At 43.0% G+C, this 21194-nt stretch overlaps 1 protein-coding gene and 4 non-coding genes across 9 annotated transcripts in view; 4 read left to right on the top strand and 1 right to left on the bottom strand.

Moving 5' to 3' along the window:
- Positions 1 to 21194, bottom strand: part of LOC103910797 (uncharacterized) — a 1018570-nt gene that overhangs the window by 384246 nt on the left and 613130 nt on the right. The window lies entirely within an intron of this gene.
- trnak-cuu (transfer RNA lysine (anticodon CUU)) lies at positions 7867 to 7939 on the top strand. Its single transcript has one exon. It is a non-coding gene; the product is annotated as a tRNA-Lys (tRNA).
- trnak-cuu (transfer RNA lysine (anticodon CUU)) lies at positions 10463 to 10535 on the top strand. Its single transcript has one exon. It is a non-coding gene; the product is annotated as a tRNA-Lys (tRNA).
- trnai-gau (transfer RNA isoleucine (anticodon GAU)) lies at positions 11491 to 11564 on the top strand. Its single transcript has one exon. It is a non-coding gene; the product is annotated as a tRNA-Ile (tRNA).
- Positions 12336 to 12409, top strand: trnan-guu (transfer RNA asparagine (anticodon GUU)). Its single transcript has one exon. It is a non-coding gene; the product is annotated as a tRNA-Asn (tRNA).

Genomic DNA, 21194 nt, shown 5'->3' on the forward strand with positions numbered 1-21194 from the left:
TCAAATTCAAAAACTGATTGATTATTAGTGAAATACTTAAATGGAGGATTATAAAATTAACCTGCGTAGTGAAGAGGTTGTATGTCGTTGAGCAATTAAGAGAAACACCTAGACAAGCTCATATGGAATCTGTTTTAGAAATTTTATTTAAGCTAAATTTTAACTGAGTTATAAACATAGATGTGACTAATTTAATTTGAATACAATTTTACAAGTAAGCAACAAACAAAATAAGATTGTGTTTAGTCTATGATTTAGAAGCAATTAAGGAGAATAGATTTTAAAGCTGAGGTTAATAGTGTATGCAGAAATATGGTCATACTGATAAAAAATGTAAAGTGATAGATTTTTGAATTATCAGAGAGAGTGGTGTTGATTAAGCATGTTGATAAAAGTTTACGTGCAGAAAAACAGTGGACACCTAATTGATTGAAATTAAACAGGTGTTATGACATTTATATGGAACTAGATTTAAAGGAAGCAAATAAAAATTATAGGGGATTAGATGACACGCCTCAATATTAGGATGAGTGGTGTCTGAGATAAGTGGAGTCAGATCGCCAAATAAATAAGCCATTTCAAATAACTGTAAACTGGTGAATGTAAAACACATGGTAATAAGACTAATATGAATTATAGACTTTCATTATATTTAGAGATATCAGAAACTGCAAGAGACGAATGAGGGTGAGGTTATAATTGATTATATACATCTGGGAGAACAGGTGAATAAAAATTTATCTCCTAGTCATGATTAACAGCTATAATGAATGGCTGGAGGAGTGGCCAGCAAGCAAGGAGGGCAGTCAGACAGTGATGAAGTGTTTAATAAAATAACTTTTTTTAAGTGTTTAATAACTTTTATGCTTTTTATCTTTTATTTTAAGACATTTGTATGTTTTTTTCGGAATCTTTTATTTTAAGACATTTTAAGATTATTTTATTTTAAACACATCATTATGAGTTTAAGATTCTTTCATTTGAAGATGATTTTAAGATTCTTTTATTTGAACTCATTTTTGAAGATTATTTTAGTTTGAGCCATTTGGTGGCTTTTCTCTCTCTCTTAGAAAGTGGAAGTAATGTCTAGGGGTTACAAAGGGCCAAGGGACTGCAGAATGACTGATAAGTGACGTTAAACCAAAACTCCACCTGTTAAGGTCAGTTGTGTATATATGCTGGAGTCAGGAAATGTATGTTAGTTGCGAACATCTTGAATGTAATTCTTGTATTGCATTGGGGTAATGTAACCCAGAGCTCTGTCATCGAACTATTCATTTGTATCTAATAAATTACTAATATTTTTAGCATTGAAGAAAACCCTCTCCAGACCTTTTCTTATTGAACACGCATAGAATTGGCAAGATATTCCAACAGTAGAGCATGAGACTCTTAATCTCAGAGTCCTGGGTTCGAGCCCCACGTTGGGCGTTTCTGTTACTTTTCCCTCTCTCTCTCAGCAAACTTATATTAGGGTTCATATAGCAGACCTTTTGAGACAAAGTTACGCGTTTCTACCACTGTAGATGACCTTTCTCTAAGTCTCTGTGGCGCAATAGGTTAGCGTGTAGGCTGTTAACTGATAGGTTGGTGGTTCAAGCCCACCCAGGGACGAATTAGGCATTTTGCTGCCTTGCAACTGCTAACACGTGCACTGGACATATATCCTGGGCCACATTCTGTCCAGCGTTACAAGATGAAATCAGGATTTAGCAGAAGATTGTCACGGGTAGGGAAGGTATTACTGTAAACGGTACCTAGCTCTTGTAAGGACTCCTCATCAGCTCAGCTAGTTCAGTCAGTTGAGCATGAAACTCTTAATCTCAGGGTCGTGGGTTCGAGCCCCACGTTGGATGTTTATGTTGCCTCTCTCTCTCTCTGCAAACTTACATTAGGGTTCATATAGCAGACCTTTTGAAACAAAGTTCCGCCTTTCTACCACTGTAGGTGACCTCTTACTAAGTCTCTGTGGTGCAATAGGTTAGCGCGTTCGGCTGTTAACTGAAAGGTTGGTGGTTCAAGCCCACCCAGGGATGAATTAGGCATTTTGCTGCCTTACAACTGCTAACACGTGCACTGGGCATATATCCTGGGCCACATTCTGTCCAGCGTTACAAGATAAAATCAGGATTTAGCAGAACATTGTCACGGGTAGGGAAGGTGTTACTGTAAACGGTGTCTAGCTCTTGTAAGGACTCCTCATCAGCTCAGCTAGTTCAGTCGTTAAAGCATGAGACTCTTAATCTCAGGGTCGTGGGTTCGAGCCCCACGTTGGGCGTTTCTGTTACTTTTCTCTCTCTCTTACAGCAAACTTACATTAGGGTTCATATAGCAGACCTTTTGAGACAGAGTTACGCCTTTCTACCACTGTAGGTTACCTTTCCCTAAGTCTCTGTGGCGCAATAGGTTAGTTTGTAGGCTGTTAACTGATTGGTTGGTGGTTCAAGCCCACCCAGGGACGAATTTGGCATTTTGCTGCCTTGCAACTGCTAACACGTGCACTGATCATAGATCCTGGGCCACATTCTGTCCAGCGTTAAAAAATGAAATTAGGATTTAGCAGAAGGTTGACACGGGTAGGGAAGGTATTACAGTAAACGGTGTCTAGCTCTTGAAAGGACTCCTCATCAGCTCGTCTAGTTCAGTCGGTATAGCATGAGACTTAATCTCAGGGTCGTGGGTTCGAGCCCCACGTTGGGTGTTTCTGTTGCCTCTCTCTCTCTCAGCAAACTTACATTAGGTTGCATATAGCAGACCTTTTGAAACAAAGTTCCGCCTTTCTACCACTGTAGGTGACGTTTTACTAAGTATCTGTGGCACAATAGGTTAGCGCGTTTGGCTGTTAACTGAAAGGTTGGTGGTTCAAGCCCATTCAGGGACGAATTAGGCATTTTGCTGCCTTGCAACTGCTAACATGTGCACTGGGCATATATCCAGGGCCACATTCTGTCCAGCGTTACAAGATAAAATCAGGATTTAGCAGAAGATTGTCACGGGTAGGGAAGGTATTACTGTAAACGGTGTCTAGCTCGTGTAAGGACTCCTCATCAGCTCAGCTAGTTCAGTCGGTAGAGCATGAGACCCTTAATCTCAGGGTCGTTGGTTCGAGCGCCACGTTGGGTGTTTCTGTTGCCTCTCTCTCTCAGCAAACTTACATTAGGGTTCATATAGCAGACCTTTTGAAACAAAGTTACGCCTTTCTACCACTGTAGGTGACATTTTACCAAGTCTCTGTGGCGCAATCTGTTCGGCTGTTCTGCGTTCGGCTGTTAACTGAAAGGTTGGTGGTTCAAGCCCACCCAGGGACTAATTAGGCATTTTGCTGCCTTGCAACTGCTAACATGTGCACTGGAAATATATCCTGTGTGACGGTGGTTGTTCGTAATAAATAAATCTTATATACAGTTTATAATAATAAAAAAAAAATTCAAATCTCAAAAAACGGAACTCCGCGGGATTCAAACACGGGACCTCCAGCCCCGAAGCCGAACGCTCAACCGCTGGTACACGTGGGTACTGCACTAGCTGGCTTTCACACGTCCCTTAATCCCACTGCCAGCAGACCTCAAACAAAACAAAAAAATAAATAGTTACCAGAATTAATAAATCTTTGGGCGCCAGACAAGATTAACTTGCCAAAAATTAAATTAAAACCCTGGATAGCCGCGGCAAACACTCAACCACCATACACACAAAGAGAAGAAAATAAAGATAACCCAACACACACTTTAAATTAAATCAACTGTTATATTTTTAACAACCAGTACAATGAAAAGGAAACAACAAACAAACAATTCAAACACTTCAATAATAATGTTTAGATAACCCAAAAGAAAACAAACAAACAAACAAACAAACAAACAATAATAATGTGTGTCTGATCGAATGGAAACAAGAGAGGAAAGAAAAATGTAAAGAAAGCCTTTGTGATAACGCTGTAATGTGTGTGGAATGTGTGGGTGTATGAATGGGTGCAAATGGACAAAAGTTACTGACCCAGGGACACCGAAGCCGTTCTGCACAGGTCCACTTTTTCCATCAGAATTTCAGACCTCTCGCACACAATACTTAGAGAGATCGCCTGGTCACCACGTCCACGAATTGCTTCCACCCCTCAGTTTTTTCTTCACACAGTCATTGAAACCATCAAGCTCTCCACCTTACACCGTTCTTCTCCTCCTTCTCCAATTCTTTACCCCAAATACAAGGACCGACACCAAAACAACCAGAAGCCCCTTCTCTGGCCTTTTCTCCCTCTTTTATAATCTCCAATTGTTTACCTGACCTTCCGCTTCCTCCCGACCCCCGGAAGTATTGTCTGGAAGCGATAGGAAGGACCGGTCGGAGCAGCGCCCCCTAGTGGCACTTGAGAAAAATAAACATTAAAGAGCATCCATCTCGCCACACCTGGGCCACATTCTGTCCAGCGTTACAAGATGAAATCAGGATTTAGCAGAAGATTGTGTTGGAATATCTTCCTCTATTCCATGCGTGTTCAATTCAAACTCAGGAGAAATTGTTCAATGCTTAAAAGATTAGTAATTTATTGAATACAAATGAATAATTCGATGTTCAGAGCTCTGGGCATACACCAAGATAGTCTAACAGTTATACAATGCTAACCGGGACTAAGTCAGGTACTCTGCCCTTGCCCGGTGTCTAAAACCCAGTTTTGTAGACAGCAGGAGTAAAGAGGGTGAGTTCCGGGCTGCTCCTCTGCATATTTGGTATTTCCTCCTTCACCATTCTCTTTCTGCACAGAAGATTTGTATAGTTAATTGCACCTTTCACATATTTCATAACTCGTGACAACCATACCCTTCTTGTGACCCTGCACATCTTTTTTGGTAGAGAGGAAGTCTGGACCAAGGCCCCCCTCTTGCAATATCTTGCAGCCAATTTCCCTTGTCAGCAGAACTTTGAACAAGATGTTTCAGTACATGACCCCATAATAAAAGAAGAACTTTAGTTAGTATAACATATCACATAACGAGAAAAAGATTGGTTAATCAGTTGCTAGTCAAAACTTTTTTTCTAATGAACACCATCAATGTATTTGTGTATTAGTCTATTAGTCCATGATTTATATATGTTCCTAAACAAGATATGAAGAGATTTAATCTGAGTATATAATGTGTATTTGAGATTTTCTACAGTTTTCCTCCAATAATTGTCACGGATAGGGAAGGTGTTACTGAAAACGGTGTCTAGCTCTTGAAACAGCTTTGCATCAACCCGGCTAGCTCAGTCGGTAAAGCATGAGACTCTTAATCACAGGGTCGTGGGTTCGAGCCCCACATTGGGTATTTCTGTTACTTTTCTCTCTCTCTTACAGCAAACTTACATTAGGGGTTATATAGCAGACCTTTTGAGACAGAGTTACGCCTTTCTACCACTGTAGGTTATGCTTCCCTAAGTCTCTGTGTGGCGCAATAGGTTAGCGCGTTCGGCTGTTACCTGAAAGGTTGGTGGTTCAAGCCCACCCAGGGATGAATTAGGCATTTTGCTGCCTTGCAACTGCTAACATGTGCACTGGGCATATATCCTGGGCCACAGGATCAGGAACTAGCAGAAGATTGTCACGGATAGGGAAGGTGTTACTGAAAACGGTGTCCAGCTCTTGAAAGAGCTCCGTGTCAGCCCGGCTAGCTCAGTCGGTAGAGCATGAAACTCTTAATCTCAGGGTCGTGGGTTCGAGCCCCACTTTGGGTGTCTCTGTTACTTTTCTCTCTCTCTCTCTCAGCAAACTTACATTAGGGTTCATATAGCAGACCTTTTGAGACAAAGTTACGCCTTTCTACCATTGTAGTTGACTTTTCCCTAAATCTCTGTGGCGCAATCGATTAGCATGTTTGGCAGTTAACTGAAAGGGTGGTGGTTCAAGACTACCCAGGGACGAATTAGGCATTTTGCTGCCTTGCAACTGCTAACACGTGCACTGGGCATATATCCTGGGCCACATTCTGTCCAGCGTTACAAGATGAAATCAGGATTTAGCAGAACATTGTCACGGGTAGGGAAGGTATTACTGTAAACGGTGTCTAGCTCTTGTAAGGACTCCTCATCAGTTCAGTCGTTAAAGCATGAGACCCTTAATCTCAGGGTCGTGAGTTCGAGCCTCACGTTGGGTGTTTCTGTTGCCTCTCTCTCTCTCAGCAAACTTTCATTAGGGTTTATATAGCAGACCTTTTGAAACAAAGTTCCGCCTTTCTACCACTGTAGGTAACTTCTTACTAAGTCTCTGTGGTGCAATCGGTTAGCGTGTAGGCTGTTACCTGAAAGTTTGGTGGTTCAAGCCCACCCAGGGACGAATTAGGCATTTTGCTGTCTTGCAACTGCTAACATGTGCACTGGGCATATATCCTGGGCCACATTCTGTCCAGCGTTAAGGCTGATTTATACTTCTGCGTCAAACGTCGGCGTATGCTACGGCGCTGACGCATAGCCCTTCGCCGTGGCCATCGCCGACACTGACGTGCACCTCTCAAAAAATGTAACTACACGTCGCAACAACGCGTAGCGTAAGCTCTGTGATTGGTCGGCTTGGTAGTGCTGACGAGTCTGGGCGGGACCGATAGCCGCGCGAATGGCGCGAGCGATTGTTTACAAGTGTGGAGTCCCGTGAAGGAGCTCCGGATGGAAAGTTTTGTTTTGTGTTTACCTCATAGTTAAAGTTGTTGCACATCCGCCAGTTCCTGCCTCAAAATGAGCGAGTTTGAGCCACTTGTACATCCCGGAAGTGTTCAGGAAAAGCAAAAAAGCAGAGAAGAAACTCGACACAGAGGAACATTTACACCTCACTGCCCACTAGTGTTTCGGAAGTGTTAATGCAGACCGACAGAGACAGCGCGCAGAAGTATAAATGCACAGCCACGCACGTTGCCAGCGCCGTGGGTTACGCCGGTCACTTGACGCAGAAGTATAAATTAGGCTTTACAAGATGAAATCAGGATTTAGCAGAAGATTGTCACGGGTAGGGAAGGTGTTACTGAAAACGGTGTCTAGCTCTTGGAAAAGCTCCGCATCAGCCCGGCTAGCTCAGTCGGTAGAGCATGAGACTCTTAATCTCAGGGTCGTGGGTTCGAGCCCCATGTTGGTTGTCTCTGTTCCTTTTCTCTCTCAGCAAACTTACATTAGGGTTCATATATCAGACCTTTTGAGACAGTTACGCTTTTCTACCACTGTAGGTGACTATTCCCTAAGTCTCTGTGGCGCAATCGGTTAGCAAGTTCGGCTGTTAACTGATAGGTTGGTGGTTCAAGCCTACCCAGGGACGAATTAGGCATTTTGCTGCCTTGCAACTGCTAACACGTGCACTGGGCATTTATCCTGCGCCACATTCTGTCCAGCGTTACAAGATGAAATCAGGATTTAGCAGAAGATTGTCACGGGTTAGGGAAGATATTACTGTAAACGGTGTCTAGCTCTTGAAAGGACTCCTCATCAGCTCGTCTAGTTCAGTCGGTAGAGCGTGAGAACCTTAATCTCAGGGTCGTGGGTTTGAGCCCCACGTTGAGTGTTTCTGTTGCCTCTCTCTCTCAGCAAACTTTCATTAGGGTTCATATAGCAGACCTTTTGAAACAAAGTTCCGCCTTTCTACCACTGTAGGTGACCTCTTATTAAGTCTCTGTGGCGCAATAGGTTAGCGCGTTCGGCTGTTAACTGAAAGGTTGGTGGTTCAAGCCCACCCCGGGATGAATTAGGCATTTTGCTGCCTTGCAACTGCTAACATGTGCACTGGGCATATATCCTGGGCCACATTCTGTCCAGCGTTACAAGATGAAATTAGGATTTGGCAGAACATTGTCACGGGTAGGGAAGGTGTTACTGAAAACGGTGTCTAGCTCTTGAAAGAGCTTTGCATCGGCCCGGCTAGCTCAGTCGGTAGAGCATGAGACTCTTAATCTCAGGGTCGTGGGTTCGAGCCCCACGTTGGGCGTTTCTTTTACTTTTCTCTCTCTCTTACAGCAAACTTACATTAGGGTTCATATAGCAGACCTTTTGATACAGAGTTACGCCTTTCTACCACTGTAGGTTACCTTTCCCTAAGTCTCTGTGGCGCAATAGGTTAGCTTGTAGGCTGTTAACTGATAGGTTGGTGGTTCAAGCCCACCCAGGGACGAATTAGGCATTTTGCTGCCTTGCAACTGCTAACACGTGCACTGGGCATATATCCTGGGCCACATTCTGTCCAGCGTTAAAAAATGAAATTAGGATTTAACAGAAGGTTGACACGGGTAGGGAAGGTATTACAGTAAACAGTGTCTAGCTCTTAAAAGGACTCCTCATCAACTCGTCTAGTTCAGTCGGTATAGCATGAGACTCTTAATCTCAGGGTCGTGGGTTCGAGCCCCACGTTGGGTGTTTCTGTTGCCTCTCTCTCTCTCTCAGCAAACTTTCATTAGGGTTTATATAGCAGACCTTTTGAAACAAAGTTCCGCCTTTCTACCACTGTAAGTGACCTCTTACTAAGTCTCTATGGCGCAATCGGTTAGTGCGTTTGGCTGTTAACTGAGAGGTTGGTGGTTCAAGCCCACCCAGGGACGAATTAGGGATTTTGCTGCCTTGCAACTGCTAACACGTGCACTGGACATATATCCAGGGCCACATTCTGTCCAGCATTACAAGATGAAATCAGGATTTAGCAGAAGATTGTCACGGGTAGGGAAGGTATTACTGTAAACGGTGTCTAGCTCTTGTAAGGACTCCTCATCAGCTCAGCTAGTTCAGTCGGTAGAGCATGAGACCCTTAATCTCAGGGTCGTGAGTTCGAGCCCCACGTTGGATGTTTATGTTGCCTCTCTCTCTCTCTGCAAACTTACATTAGGGTTCATATAGCAGACCTTTTGAAACAAAGTTCCGCCTTTCTACCACTGTAGGTGACCTCTTACTAAGTCTCTGTGGTGCAATCGGTTAGCGCGTTCAGCTGTTAACTGAAAGGTTGGTGGTTCAAGCCCACCCAGTGACGAATTAGGCATTTTGCTGCCTTACAACTGCTAACACGTGCACTGGACATATATCCTGGGCCACATTCTGTCCAGCGTTACAAGATGAAATCAGGATTTAGCAGAAAATTGTCACGGGTAGGGAAGGTGTTACTGTAAACGGTGTCTAGCTCTTGTAATTGTGATTGGTCGGCTTGGTAGTGCTGACGAGTCTGGGCGGGACCGATAGCCGCGCGAATGGCGCGAGCGATTGTTTACAAGTGTGGAGTCCCGTGAAGGAGCTCCGGATGGAAAGTTTTGTTTTGTGTTTACCTCATAGTTAAAGTTGTTGCACATCCGCCAGTTCCTGCCTCAAAATGAGCGAGTTTGAGCCACTTGTACATCCCGGAAGTGTTCAGGAAAAGCAAAAAAGCAGAGAAGAAACTCGACACAGAGGAACATTTACACCTCACTGCCCACTAGTGTTTCGGAAGTGTTAATGCAGACCGACAGAGACAGCGCGCAGAAGTATAAATGCACAGCCACGCACGTTGCCAGCGCCGTGGGTTACGCCGGTCACTTGACGCAGAAGTATAAATTAGGCTTTACAAGATGAAATCAGGATTTAGCAGAAGATTGTCACGGGTAGGGAAGGTGTTACTGAAAACGGTGTCTAGCTCTTGGAAAAGCTCCGCATCAGCCCGGCTAGCTCAGTCGGTAGAGCATGAGACTCTTAATCTCAGGGTCGTGGGTTCGAGCCCCACGTTGGTTGTCTCTGTTCCTTTTCTCTCTCAGCAAACTTACATTAGGGTTCATATATCAGACCTTTTGAGACAGTTACGCTTTTCTACCACTGTAGGTGACTATTCCCTAAGTCTCTGTGGCGCAATCGGTTAGCAAGTTCGGCTGTTAACTGATAGGTTGGTGGTTCAAGCCTACCCAGGGACGAATTAGGCATTTTGCTGCCTTGCAACTGCTAACACGTGCACTGGGCATTTATCCTGCGCCACATTCTGTCCAGCGTTACAAGATGAAATCAGGATTTAGCAGAAGATTGTCACGGGTTAGGGAAGGTATTACTGTAAACGGTGTCTAGCTCTTGAAAGGACTCCTCATCAGCTCGTCTAGTTCAGTCGGTAGAGCGTGAGAACCTTAATCTCAGGGTCGTGGGTTTGAGCCCCACGTTGAGTGTTTCTGTTGCCTCTCTCTCTCAGCAAACTTTCATTAGGGTTCATATAGCAGACCTTTTGAAACAAAGTTCCGCCTTTCTACCACTGTAGGTGACCTCTTATTAAGTCTCTGTGGCACAATAGGTTAGCGCGTTCGGCTGTTAACTGAAAGGTTGGTGGTTCAAGCCCACCCCGGGATGAATTAGGCATTTTGCTGCCTTGCAACTGCTAACATGTGCACTGGGCATATATCCTGGGCCACATTCTGTCCAGCGTTACAAGATGAAATTAGGATTTGGCAGAACATTGTCACGGGTAGGGAAGGTGTTACTGAAAACGGTGTCTAGCTCTTGAAAGAGCTTTGCATCGGCCCGGCTAGCTCAGTCGGTAGAGCATGAGACTCTTAATCTCAGGGTCGTGGGTTCGAGCCCCACGTTGGGCGTTTCTTTTACTTTTCTCTCTCTCTTACAGCAAACTTACATTAGGGTTCATATAGCAGACCTTTTGATACAGAGTTACGCCTTTCTACCACTGTAGGTTACCTTTCCCTAAGTCTCTGTGGCGCAATAGGTTAGCTTGTAGGCTGTTAACTGATAGGTTGGTGGTTCAAGCCCACCCAGGGACGAATTAGGCATTTTGCTGCCTTGCAACTGCTAACACGTGCACTGGGCATATATCCTGGGCCACATTCTGTCCAGCGTTAAAAAATGAAATTAGGATTTAACAGAAGGTTGACACGGGTAGGGAAGGTATTACAGTAAAAAGTGTCTAGCTCTTAAAAGGACTCCTCATCAACTCGTCTAGTTCAGTCGGTATAGCATGAGACTCTTAATCTCAGGGTCGTGGGTTCGAGCCCCACGTTGGGTGTTTCTGTTGCCTCTCTCTCTCTCTCAGCAAACTTTCATTAGGGTTTATATAGCAGACCTTTTGAAACAAAGTTCCGCCTTTCTACCACTGTAAGTGACCTCTTACTAAGTCTCTATGGCGCAATCGGTTAGTGCGTTTGGCTGTTAACTGAGAGGTTGGTGGTTCAAGCCCACCCAGGGACGAATTAGGGATTTTGCTGCCTTGCAACTGCTAACACGTGCACTGGACATATATCCAGGGCCACATTCTGTCCAGCGTTACAAGATGAAATCAGGATTTAGCAGAAGATTGTCACGGGTAGGGAAGGTATTACTGTAAACGGTGTCTAGCTCTTGTAAGGACTCCTCATCAGCTCAGCTAGTTCAGTCGGTAGAGCATGAGACCCTTAATCTCAGGGTCGTGAGTTCGAGCCCCACGTTGGATGTTTATGTTGCCTCTCTCTCTCTCTGCAAACTTACATTAGGGTTCATATAGCAGACCTTTTGAAACAAAGTTCCGCCTTTCTACCACTGTAGGTGACCTCTTACTAAGTCTCTGTGGTGCAATCGGTTAGCGCGTTCAGCTGATAACTGAAAGGTTGGTGGTTCAAGCCCACCCAGTGACGAATTAGGCATTTTGCTGCCTTACAACTGCTAACACGTGCACTGGACATATATCCTGGGCCACATTCTGTCCAGCGTTACAAGATGAAATCAGGATTTAGCAGAAAATTGTCACGGGTAGGGAAGGTGTTACTGTAAACGGTGTCTAGCTCTTGTAAGGACTCCTCATCAGCTCAGCTAGTTCAGTCGTTAAAGCATGAGACTCTTAATCTCAGGGTCGTGGGTTCGAGCCCCACGTTGAGCGTTTCTGTTACTTTTCTCTCTTTCTTACAGCAAACTTACATTAGGGTTCATATAGCAGACCTTTTGAGACAGAGTTACGCCTTTCTACCACTGTAGGTTACCTTTCCCTAAGTCTCTGTGGCGCAATAGGTTAGTTTGTAGGCTGTTAACTGATTGGTTGGTGGTTCAAGCCCACCCAGGGACGAATTTGGCATTTTGCTGCCTTGCAACTGCTAACACGTGCACTGGGCATAGATCCTGGGCCACATTCTGTCCAGCGTTAAAAAATGAAATTAGGATTTAGCAGAAGGTTGACACGGGTAGGGAAGGTATTACAGTAAACGGTGTCTAGCTCTTGAAAGGACTCCTCATCAGCTCGTCTAGTTCAGTCGGTAGAGCATGAAAACCTTAATCTCAAGGTCGTGGGTTCGAGCCCCACGTTGGGTGTTTCTGTTGCCTCTCTCTCTCAGCAAACTTTCATTAGGGTTTATATAGCAGACCTTTTGAAACAAAGTTCCGCCTTTCTACCACTGTAGGTGACCTCTTACTAAGTCTCTGTGGCGCAATCGGTTAGCGCGTTCGGCTGTTAACTGAAAGGTTGGTGGTTCAAGCCCACCCAGGGACGAATTAGGTATTTTGCTGCCTTGCAACTGCTAACACGTGCACTGAGCATATATCCTGGGCCACATTCTGTCCAGCGTTACAAGATGAAAGTTATGGTGTAGAGTCGGGTTGGCAGAAACTACAAGCATTTCCGTTTTTGCGAGGTTCAGCTGAAGATGATGATCTTTCATCCAGTGTGAAATATCCAACAGGCAGGCTGAGATGCGAGCTGGAACCGAGGGATCATCAGGATGAAAAGAGAGGTATAGCTGGTTATCATCAGCATAGCAGTGGTAGGAGAATCCATGTCTCTGGATGACTGGTCCTAGAGATGACGTGTAGATTGAGAAGAGAAATGGCCCAAGAACAGAGCCTTGAGGTACCCCAGTGTTTAGATGCTGTAGGTTGGACACCTCTCCCCTCCAAGACACCCTGAATGACCTGTCAGAGAGGTAAGATCTGAACCATTGAATAACAGTGCCCGCAACGCCCAGTGACTCGAGCATAGATAGCAGGATCTGGTGGTTGACAGTGTCAAAAGCAGCTGACAAGTCCAGCAAAATGAGGACTGATGATTTAGAGTCTGCTTTAGCCAGTCTGAGATCCTCCACGACAGAGAGCAGGGCAGTCTCAGTTGAGTGGCCTTTCTTAAAGCCGGATTGCTTGTTGTCCATGAGATTGTTTTGAGTAAGAAAGTCCAGGACTTGATTGAATACTACTTTCTCCAGAATCTTGGCCATGAATGGAAGCAGGGATACTGGTCTGTAGTTTTCAAGTAGCGTATGGTCCAGGTTGGATGTCTTTAGCAGTGGGGTTGCCCTAGCCTGCTTAAATGAAGTGGGGAATAAACCAGAGTCAAGAGATGTGTTAATTATGTGAGTCAGTGTTGGTATGACTGCAGGAGAGATGGCTTGCAAGAGATGAGAGGGAATGGGATAGAGTGGACAGGTGGTTGCATGGCTAGATAGCACGAGTTTGGACACCTCAGACTCAGAGAGCTGAGAAAAAGAGGTGAGTGTGTGTGGTGTTGGTGGTGTACCTTGCGTGTTTGTTGTAGGTGCAGCAAATTGAGCACTGATTTTTGCAGTTTTGGTGCAAAAGAATGTAGCAAAGTCATCAGTAGTAAGTGTGGAGGATGCGGGTGGAGGAGGAGGATAGAGGAGGGAGGAAAATGTTTTAAAAAGTAGGCGAGGATTAGTGGCATTGTTGATTTTCAGACGGTAATATGTCTGCTTTGCCGAAGTAACCTCAGCTGAGAAAGAGGACAGAAGAGTTTGGTATGTTAAGAGCTCTGCAGGATTTTTAGTTTTCTTGCCAAATTCTTTCTGCAGCTCGAAGTTTTGAGCGATGCTCACGGAGAGCATCCGAGAGCCAGGGTGCAGGAGGACTGGCACGGGCTGGCCTGGATGCAAGAGGACATAATCGGTCTAGACATGATGCTAGTGTGGAGCAGAGTGTATCAGTGGCACTGTTCGAATCAAGTGCAGAGAGTTTGCAAGATAGAGGAAGAGAGTCTGAAACAACGGTGGATAGTCTATTGGGTGAGAGAGATCGTAGGTTTCTGCGAAAGGTAACCAGTGTTGGAGTGTGTGGCGGCTCAGGAGTAATGTGGATGTTGAGAGACAGAAGGAAATGATCAGATATTTGTAGTGGAGTTACTATTGTTTGATCAGTGAAGCAGTGTCGTGTGTAAATAAGGTCTAGCTGATTACCTGATTTGTGGGTAGCAGAGGTAGGTGCTCTTTTTAGGTCAAAAGAGGCAAGTAGAGTCTGAAAGTCTGCAGCTTGCGGTTTGTCAACGTAAATGTTTAAGTCACCTAGCACCAATAAGGGAGTGTCATAATTAGAAAAAGATGAGAGAAGAACATCCAGTTCATCTAAGAAGTGACCTAATTTACCTGGTGGGCGGTAGATGACAACCACATTTATGTAGAAGGGGTGGATAATGGTGACTGCGTGGAATTCAAAGGAGCTGATTGTTGGCAGGGACGGTATCAGAGTAAATTTCCATTCTTTGGAAATTAGTAGTCCAGTCCCACCCCCTCTCCCTGTGTGACGAGGAGTGTGGGAAAAAGAGAAATTAGCAGAAAGAGTAGCATGTGTAGCAGTGTCCTACGGCCTCAACCAGGTCTCAGTTAGAGCCATGAGATTATAGTCAGAATATGTAGCTATGGAGGTAATAAAATCAGCCTTGTTAACAGCTGATTGACAATTCCAGAGGCCCACGGAGAGAGAGAGTTGTGAAATAGCAGATATATGTATTGAACGAAGGTTGTGAGGATTACGCCTGCAGCGTACCTCCCGTGTTTTGCGAGTGTTAGTAACAACAGGAATTAGAAAACACATAATAAAAGTGCACTGACAACAAAAGATAAAGTAAAAAAAAGAAAGTAAAGTACTCAAGTTCTTTGTCGGTGTCTGCTCGGTGGAGTCGCGCAGGTAGAGTCGATGTCAGATGTGCTCCAACATTAGGCACATTCAAATCAAGACTGAAAACACATCTGTTTAGCTGTGCCTTTACTGAATGAGCACTGTGCTGCGTCTGACAGATTGCACTATCATGTTTTTCTCTTCTTCTTCATTCTTTTATATCACATTTTACCTGTTTTTATGTTTTGTTTTTACGCATTTTTATTATTTGTTTTTATTTTTATTTTACTTGTTTCTTTTATTCTTGTTTATGTAAAGTACTTTGAATTGCCATTGTGTATGAAATGTGCTATATAAATAAACTTGCCTTGCCTAAAGAAACAGCTTATATTAAATATTGTTTCATAAAGTGTGATAATTGTAATTTACAGTTGCAGAACAAAAAGCACTGTGATAACGTCAAGTACACTTAAACTCACAAGAGAAACGATATCGGTGATGTCTTGGTCTGGGCAGTCCTTCAGGTCAATGGTGGCTGGCTCATCATGGCCTAGTAGAGGACTGAAGATAGAGGGGCACAACCCTGTCAGCAGTGGGCCTCCGTAAATAAATGAGTGCCCAATCATTCAGCCAATGACCCTAAAAAGATCACTGTCCAGAAGAACTCGTGATGAAGATGGCACCAAGTGATCCTCTTCTCCATTGAAAAATAATGTTTTTCCAGTGTTTTCTTAAAAAGATAGAAGTGGCATTTATTTTACACAATAATTAAAACACAATTCTATTTAATTGCACAGGTAAAGGACAAAAAATTAAATTAATTAAATGTACCTACCAATATTTAAACTGAAACCATATTGTACTCTTGACACAATTAAATTATTTTATACATGCACATAACACACACTGCGAGCATAATTGATAGGCAAGTTGATATTTTGGTTATATTTCTTTTTCCAAAGCATTTTTTTCCAATTCCAAATCACATCAATCTCAAATACTAGTAATAATTATTTATAGTTGTCTTAAAAAAAAAAAAAAAAAAAAAAAATATATATATATATATATATATATATATATATATATATATATATATATATATATATATATATATAATATGTGTGTGTGTGTGTAAACCAATTAAATTATTTGAAACTAGGCATGGGTATTAAACACAGGTGGAGAAGAAAACACAACTGTCTAATAATTATGCATGCAGTGTAGATAATAATACTATGTTTAATAAAATAAAAAAAATATATATTTTTTTAAAACTTTTAACCACTATACCTTCAAGGTTAATTGACAGTAGACATGCCCAGTCAGTTCTGTGTGACTTGTAGAATGATAGAAACTCTCTATCTCGGTCTTCCACAGTGCTGGTAAGATCAATAGTAACCTTTAGAGGGGTCCGGTCCTCAGCTCCGCACAACAAGCTTTCTTCTGAACCTGTTTGCTGCCTGCTGTTCATCCATCTCTATTTTCCAGTCTGAAAAAAGAATTACAATCATAAGCACTAGCATTGCTGGTACATTAATTACACTATACATGCTAGATAAATTAAAAACTACTAATGATGACTGATAAAAGACCTAAGGAGCTCATTTCAGTTTTCAATAGCAGCCTGTATCTATCTTTACTTTTTATTATACAGGTTAAGCCTTGTCTGTAAAACTGGGGGTCTATGTTCTACAGGAAAAATATATCTATACAATTAAAAAACTTCATTGTATATTCACAAAGGCTCACACAATTGCATATGAAGACACATAATAAAAAGAATTTAGAAGACTTCTCAAAATATGCTAACCTTCCACTACAGTACAAATGTCAAAACACTGGTCTCTTGACGCTCATGCTCTCTGCCAGAAACACTGCTTCCTGCACTGCTACTGTTGTCACGCGTGGCAAAGCTGCTGCTGCTCCCTGCACTGATGCTGGTGTTACGTGTGGCAAAGCTGCTGCTGCTTCCTGCACTGCTGCTGGTGTTACGTGTGGCAAAGCTGCTGCTGCTGCTGCTTCCTGCACTGCTGCTGGTGTCAAGTGTGGCAAAGCTGCTGCTGTTGTCAAGTGTGGCAAAGCTGATGCTGCTTCCTGCACTGCTGCTGGTGTCACGTGTGGCAAATGTGACGGTCTTGCTTGGGCTGTCTTCTTACTGTACACTGTACAATGGAGACAGACAGCGCGTGTAAATAGTTGCTGGATCAAAGAAAATGACCACTTCCACAGCAATGCTTCGTTAACTCTGCTCTGTTTTATTTAAAACAGTTTTATATATTTTTTTATATGCCAATGAATTCTTTTTAACTTTGTGATCGTATAGTGTAAATTTTAACAGTCAGAATATGAAAAACATAACACACTTTGAATTTTACATGACAAATTAATGAATCACAATTCTTAATGTACAATCACTGAGTGTAACAGAGCAATACAATTCAACTCCAAAAGTAATGAAACTTCCCCACCTAGTGGAGACTTTTAGTAACTCGTTTTGAGTAAGAAGAAAAATAATTACAAACAATTAATTTATAACATTTAGCACATACCTGTACAATGGAGACAGACAACGCGTGTAAATAGTTGCTGGATCAAAGAAAATGACCACTTCTATATGAAACACAAGACAAATTGATTTCAATCAGGCCTCGTTATATAAACACATTATAAACTCAAAATTGAACAGCACACTCGACGCCAAACACAACTCAACAGTGTCCCAACATATTTATTGAAACATTAAGTCACATTAAAGCTAATATTTATGTGTTTTAAACACCTATTAATGGTCATTTTCCACCCGGGAGAAACGTGCAACTTACCCACAGCAATGCTTCGTTAGCTCTGCTGTGGGCGGTCTCTATTCCACGCGCTTATTACATCACGCACACTCTAGAGGGCGCTGTCCCCATTTAGGCATTAATTTAACACACTTATTTACTCCGTTACATACACACCCCTTAAATTATGCTAAACTGGGGCAGTGCCTGTACAGTAACAAAGCTTAACAACACAAGAACTAGAAAAAAAAAAAAAAAAACGGGAATATCCTTGACACTTTTCATTGTAAATATCAATTACAAAATTCCTCCATTAGAGGTATGCAAGAATGGACCAGTACCAAAATCCAGACTAAACACAGACTAAAGAGATGCCTTAAACACCTCCCTTTAGATACGCAATTCAAGGATTGAATTAAATTCAGACTATGCTAAAGAGAAAATTCCAGCTCAAAAATGAAACCAACTCATTTACCCACGAAAGAGATTTTTCACTACATCAAGAAGAGAAATCACAGATGGTGATGAATCAAGTACAAACTGATTGTTCATCTCACAGATCAATCTTTGTGGAGGTTTAACGGTCCTACCAGCCCTCGTTCTGATCATGTCTGTTTGAATGTGTTCTGGTTGAGTGCAAATTACAGGGCTAACTGTATCCGGAACAGGGTTATTGACTACTTTTGAAAGAGGTGAAATTGGCCTAGTCAAAGAGTGCTGTGAGGGACTCTGGTCTAAGTCTACATCTGGAACTAGTACTTCATCCAACAAATGTGGAATGTTACTTATCATTTCACAGTCCTGTTGAGCGGATACTGAGCTATCACAGGTATCAGAATCTGCCTTTGAATCAGAATGCTGAACGACTAAAGAACACTGAGGTTCAGACAAAATTATTGAGTCAGAGTCAATGTCAGGGCAGCTATGCTGATCAGACTGCACAATCCAGTGAGCGGTCCTTGAAATACTGTCAGGATCATCAGGTAAGTCTGAGGTTGATTCAACTGAGGGAGACTGAGATGGTAAATCTGACTCATCATCATTGTACAGAAAGTTAACAGGGAGCAAAAGATTTCGGTGGACAGTCTTTTCTCTGTTTGTTTCAGTGTCTCTTATCCGATATACATTGATTGGTGACCTTACTGACATCACTTCGTAGAGATTGGACTCCCACTTGTCTGCAACTTTCCGTTTACCACGCTCACCACGATTCGCCAAAAGGACTCTGTCACCAACAATCAAGGGCGATCCCTTCACTTTCCGATTGTAAATCCTTGCATGCCGAGCTTGCTCAGTAGAAGTGTGCTTTTGTGCAATTTTTGCAGCCTCACTAAGGTCACATTTAAGTCTAGATACGAAATCAGAATACTTAACAACAGTGTCATTTCGGAGAATATGTTGGAACATCACATCGATGGGAAGACGTGGGACTCTCCCAAACATCAAATAGAAAGGCGCAAAGCCTGTGGTCTCGTGAACAGTGCAATTATAACAGAATGTTAGCATCTGAAGAGACTGTGGCCACTTGGCTTTTGACTGGGGAGGTAAAGCTCTTATCATGTTTCCTAATGTCCTGTTGAAGCGTTCAGTGATTCCGTTCCCCATTGGGTGGTAAGGAGTGGTGTGTGATTTCTTGACACCTGCCATTTCTAGTAGCTCCTTAATCAGTTTGCTCTCAAAATTTGGACCCTGATCTGAATGCACGCGCTTAGGGAATCCATACACACAGAAAATTCCCTTCCACAAATGATAAGCAACCTGCTTAGCAGACTGGTTCTTGCAAGGGAAAGCGTAGGCTAATTTAGTGAAATGGTCCGTTGCCACCAAAACATCCACACTCTTGTTATCACTCTGCTCTGCTGTCCAGAAATCAATGCAGATGAGCTCTAATGGCTCCGTGGTGTGTATGTTCTCAAGAGGGGCACGATCTTTTGGTTCAGGGGTCTTTCCCACGATACATCGCATACAGGTCTTAACATGATTCACTATGTCGCGTTCCATTCCTGTCCAGAAAAATTTGTCTGGCCAACGAAACTGTCCTGGAGCAACCTTGATGGCCAGCCGCATCATGCAGACCATGAAGAACCTGTCCTTTCAGGGAATCTGGGACAATAAATTGATATAGCTTTTTGTTCATGTGATTGTCTCTCTTGACTCTGAAAAGCATGCCGTCCCTGATGGTAAGTTTATTCCAGTTCTTAAGCAGCCTTAAGACAGGACGAGACTCACTAGCACGTTCATGTTTGTTAGGACGCTTATGTCGCTGAACATAAAAGATTGCTCTCCTCACTACATTATCATGTTCTTGTGCAGCTGACAAAGTGCTTGCATTGAGCGCAGTAGTCTGATCTACATTGATTATGTCTGGAATGGATTCCAAGCCCATCATCTCTCCAACACCACCAGAACAATGAGCATCCAATACTGCAGTGACATCTTGTGAGCTCAAAGTACCTGCCATCATCTGGTCGTCGCTGCTAACTCCAGTCCCATCAGGAGGAACATCAGCAGGACTGAACACTTGATAATTAGTGGTAAGTCGAAAAGAATCCTGCACAACTTGGTCCACAACACCATTCACTTGATTTAGCAGAGAGTGGTAAGGTTCCGTTACAAGACGGTGAGTCACACTTGACTGAACAAAAGGCTCCCTGCTCAACGCGTCAGCAACAATGTTCTTTGTGCCAGGCACATATTTCAGGTCAAAGCTGAACGAGGCTAATTTAGCAACCCAGCGTTGCTCGCAGGCATCGAGTCTTGGCTTGGTAAGTATGTAGGTGAGGGGATTATTATCCGTCCAAGCTGTAAAATGGCGGCCCTTCAACCAATAATGGAACTTGTCACATATCGCCCATTTAAGCGCAAGAAATTCTAGTCTGTGAGCTGGGTAATTGATCTGAGAACGTGACAATGTCTTGCTAGCAAATGCCACAGGTCTGGCCCTAGTGCTACCCTCAGGAATTTGTGAGAGAACAGCACCTAAACCGTCAAATGAGGCATCTATTGCTAGAATGAATTCACGGTTAAAGTCAGGGTGTGCTAACGTTACGCTTGTAAGAAGGTCCTCCTTCAATGTCTCAAATGCATTCTGGCATTTGTCAGTCCAGTCTGTAGGTGTAAGCTTGATAACATTTTTCAAGTTAAGTTTCTTCCTCCTGCCTCTACAGCCTTTTGTGTCTGTTTTTGAAATCAGATCAAACAAAGGTTTGGCTTTAGCAGAACATCGCTCTATAAAATGTTGGTAATATAATACCATACCTAAGAAAGATCTGATTTTCTTATGACATGGAGTGACACCATCAGCACCCATCAAATCAACTGCTTTAACATCTGTGATGGCCTTTATTTTCCCAGGGTCTGTTTGGACACCATCTGCACAAATGACATGGCCAAGAAACTTAACAGATTTTCTCAAGAAATGACATTTACTTGGAGAAAGCTTGAGATTGTGAGCCTTGAGTCTTGAAAACACCATCTCTAGCCTTTCAAGTGCAACTTGCTCATTAGGAGCAAAGACCATGAGATCGTCAAGGTAGCATAATAGACTTGTGAAGTTTTTGTCACCAAAGACTGACATCATCATGCGCATGAACGTTGCTGGACTATTGCAGAGGCCCTGCGGCATCCTGTTATATTCATGCAGCCCAAATGGTGACG

The sequence above is a fragment of the Danio rerio genome, chromosome 4 (genome assembly GCF_049306965.1).
Source record: "Danio rerio strain Tuebingen ecotype United States chromosome 4, GRCz12tu, whole genome shotgun sequence".
NCBI classification, from domain to species: domain Eukaryota; kingdom Metazoa; phylum Chordata; class Actinopteri; order Cypriniformes; family Danionidae; genus Danio; species Danio rerio.